This window comes from Helianthus annuus, chromosome 16 (genome assembly GCF_002127325.2).
Source record: "Helianthus annuus cultivar XRQ/B chromosome 16, HanXRQr2.0-SUNRISE, whole genome shotgun sequence".
Lineage (NCBI taxonomy): Eukaryota > Viridiplantae > Streptophyta > Magnoliopsida > Asterales > Asteraceae > Helianthus > Helianthus annuus.
Window position 1 is genome coordinate 98,310,228 of NC_035448.2, and position 3,997 is coordinate 98,314,224.

At 34.2% G+C, this 3,997-nt stretch overlaps 1 long non-coding RNA gene across 1 annotated transcript; it reads right to left on the bottom strand.

Moving 5' to 3' along the window:
* Window positions 1-247: 247 nt before the first annotated feature.
* On the bottom strand, window positions 248-1,481 carry LOC110916270. Its single transcript, XR_002579615.2, has 2 exons — window positions 1,148-1,481; window positions 248-861 (listed from the first exon to the last, which is right to left on the bottom strand). It is a non-coding gene; the product is annotated as an uncharacterized LOC110916270 (long non-coding RNA).
* Window positions 1,482-3,997: the final 2,516 nt, after the last annotated feature.

Here is a 3,997-nt window from a genome sequence, read left to right on the forward strand (position 1 = left end):
TGGTTTGGGTTAGCTTATTTAAGTTGAAAATAACTTTTTGTCAAAAAAAAAAAAAAACTTATTAACTTATGACTTTTTGAAAAGGAGTTTTTAAAAAAGTGTTTGGGTTAGTTTATGAGCCAGTAAGTCAATAAGTAATTTTTTAAAAGGTGTTTGGTTTAACTTATACATGTAAAATAACCAAAAAGGACATCCTTTTAAAAAGTGTTCGGTTTAGCTTATTTAATTTTTTTTTCTCTTTTGCATATTGAAAAACAACTTCAAGAAATATATAACATAAAATATGTTTACATATTTTATAATTTCCTAATTAGAACATAATAATATTACATTCAGATTGCTAAAAAACACAAAAAAATGCACAAGAATAACAAACTAATGTCATACTATGTTCTTCTTCGTGATTCCATTATATCTTGCACAATCATATCTCTTATCGCTACCATATACATACCATCATCATCATCCATACGATTTGTAGACGAAACTTCTTCATGAAGTTCATCACTAGTACTGCTGGGATTGTAAGATTCTTGTTGGGTCGTGTTAAAGGTTTTTTAACAAAGTTATGGATCGCCATCGATGTTATCACAATACTCACTTGGTGCTCGTATGTGTAGTTAACATGTATATCTCTCAATAACGCCCACCTAGCTTTCCATACTCCAAAGGTTCGTTCAATGATATTCCGCAATGCCGAGTGGTGATAGTTAAATGTCTCTTTTGGTCCGCGAGGAGCACGCATAACACTACTTTGTCCACGTTGAAATTTCGGTATACGATAACGAATGGTTTGACCTTTGTATGGAGCAAGATACCCTTTAGTATTTGGGTATCCGACATCAACAACGTAATATTTGTCTACAAATATAACAAACAGTTGATAGTCGTTTCAAACAAGTATTAATAACATAAAAAATGCTTTATACTAACCACCCATTGGATGGGTATCCGACATCAACAACGTAAAACTGATGTAACCTCATATCCACTAATATTAGAATCAAATCACATTTCAATAAACTTCCAAGTTTGTCCATAACACAGATGTAAGTACAAGTGCTGAACTTAATGCTTTTGAGCCTTAGAGGAATGAAAATAATACATTAAGCAAGAAGATTTAATCAAGATGTGAAGTAAGACCGACCAGAAAGGAAGTCCGGTCTGATTTGGTTACTGTGAGCTTCGGTTTGCGATTGCGGAGAAAAATGAATGACTGCAGATGCAGCAGGAAGTTTGGTATCATCAACTCTTTGTGAGGCATGTTGGGGATGGGGAGTAGTGGGGTTTTATTGGAAGTCAGATGGAGGAATATTGGTAGGAGTTTAATGCAGATTAGTTGTAACATGTTAATACAGAATTAATGGGGTAGGAGGCATGCAGTTAATGCTGAATTGAAAGAAGCCGATTATATTGAAGATAAATTGAAGTTTACAATGCTGAATTGAAGATGAGTGGACTGATTCTTGGCTGTTGAAAGAGTTAATAGTGTTGAATTGAAGATGGTGGCATATGTTGTTGGAGGGGCAGGTGTAAGAGTGTAATAGTCATAAATCCTCCAAAAGTCCTTTTGCTATTTGAGAAGTTACAAATCTTGACTTCTCAAATTTGCCTTCTTACAATACAAACCATAAGTTATTTTAAAAGGACTTGTGGGTTTGCCAAACACTTTAGTCATAATTTATTAACTTATAAAAGTTAATAAGTTAAAAGGAGGTGGAAAAAAAGGAATCCCAAACACCCCAATATAATAATCGAGACCTAGAAAATCTCGCGGAATTCACATTGTAGTTTCCACCCCACTGGAAATGGTGGTAGAAGTGTGAACATGCCCTGGTTCAGGTAGTACTATCCATGTATGTGCTCCGCTTAGTAACATCCGAATTCAATGTAATATACAGTGAAACCTCTATAAGTTACTGACGTTGAGATCGAGATATTTTATTAATTTAGCGAGATATCGATAAATTAATAAATTATTAATTTAAAGAGGTTCAAAGCATTGATGAAATTATGACAGATACCGTTCAAAATCCGGTTGATGATGATTAGGTACCTTTAGGACCGGTTACTGGAAAGAAGCATTGCAAGCGGCAGCAACTCTTCACAATTTTTTTGTTGCAATACGAGAATACAGTGCCTCAACTCTTAAGTGCACTGTGGAGATTTAAAGATCAACTCAATATAGATTTGAAGTTCACAAAAAAACAAGTGACTATAGATTCATTTTTTACTAGACAATCCTAGAATTTTGGAATATTTTAGTAATTATTAATTTATAGTTTCGCTGGAACCAATATATTTGCATTGGGAGTTCAAAAAAATTATTATCTTATTATTTTATTGATTGGGGTCTAATTTGTACCGGTCCCAAGTTAAGACCCGACAAATTATTAATTTTATCGAGGTTATTAATTTATCAAGTATTAAATTATAAAGGTTCTACTATACACAAGTAAATGTAAACATTATGAACACATGAAACAGTTGGAGCATGTACAATCCCAAAACAATTAACAAATGGCACCTTAACTCGTAATCATTAACTCGAGTCTCGACACTTGACCTCATCAGCAGTAACTTGCTATTATCATAAGGGTGCACGGGCACATGCGGTGACCCCATGTGGTGAGTGTAGTCCCCGAGCGGGAACACCGCCGCCATCAACACGGGGAGGGGAAGCGGGGTGGGGGATCGGTGAGAGGTTACCGCATGAGAGAGAGGAGAGAGAGAGAGGAGAGAGAGAGGGGGTGATTGGTTGTTAATGTGGGTCCACTCTTTTTCCACCAATCATATTTTTTTCTTCTTTTTTTATAAAAAAAATAATTGTGTGAGTGGAGTGATGCCAACGTTTGAGTGAAAAATGGGGACTTAAGAGGGGAATTGACGTGGCACGTGCTGATTGAGTGTGTGTAAGAGAGGAGACTCCCCTAAGAGAGGAGTGCCGCTCTCACCCTAATCAGATTGCACATTCTTTTAACACTAACTTGCATTAGCAACAAGTTTGTCTTTCAGCTATAGGGTCGTATAGCTATATACTTTAATAAATGGCCACATATATCTATAAAAAAATCCGAGATGTTAAAGACAAGGTAATCAAAAAGATTTATACAACCATATACAACATGTATATGGGCGTATAAGTCTATATAGCCGTATACAATATGTATTCAAGGGTATTGACTTCAACTTTCAAAACTTTATTTTCTTTGATTAATTTTCATTTCTCATTGAATTGCCATCCAAACTTATATAGCAACAAATTGTAACGTAACTAAGTATCGAATTAAATGAATTGGCTCAATGTGGGGGTGAAAAAAATTTAGATATTATGCAGGGTCATATTGAAAGTCCGCTTTCATCGTTTGAGTTTCTAGGGTTCTTTTAGTGATGTCAAGGACTCTTAATTAGCAATTAGCTGGCCGTTTTAATGTTTTTGGAAACGCTAAGCGAACTACGAAGTGGGGTCCTCTATACCAAGGATTGAATGTGGGATTTTTTCATAAACAATTTTTATCAGGGCCCATTTAATTAAAAAACCGGTGTAGTTTTGCTTTTATTTTGGTATAATATATATATATATATATATATATATATATATATATATATAGAGGGTAGGGCTAGATAGAAAACCCTATATATATAAAAAACCCAAGAAAACCCAAGCTCCCGACATTTTTTTTTTTTGAAAAAAATAACACATGTAATATACATGTTTTTAAGACTTTTGGGCCAAAAAAATCAAAAAAGCGCCGAAGGGATATTTTTAAAAAAAAAAACAAGTTTCAGCAATTTTCAGCGAAATTATGTCTTTTTTGCTTAACACGTGTTAGGAGCTGAAATTTGTTTATTTTTTTAAAAAAAATCCCTTCGGCGCTTTTTTGTTTTTTTTGGCCCAAAACACTCTAAAACATGTATATTACATGTGTAATTTTTTTCAAAAAAAAAAAAATTGTCGGGAGGTTGGGTAAAAATGGCTTCCCATTTGGGTTTCCAG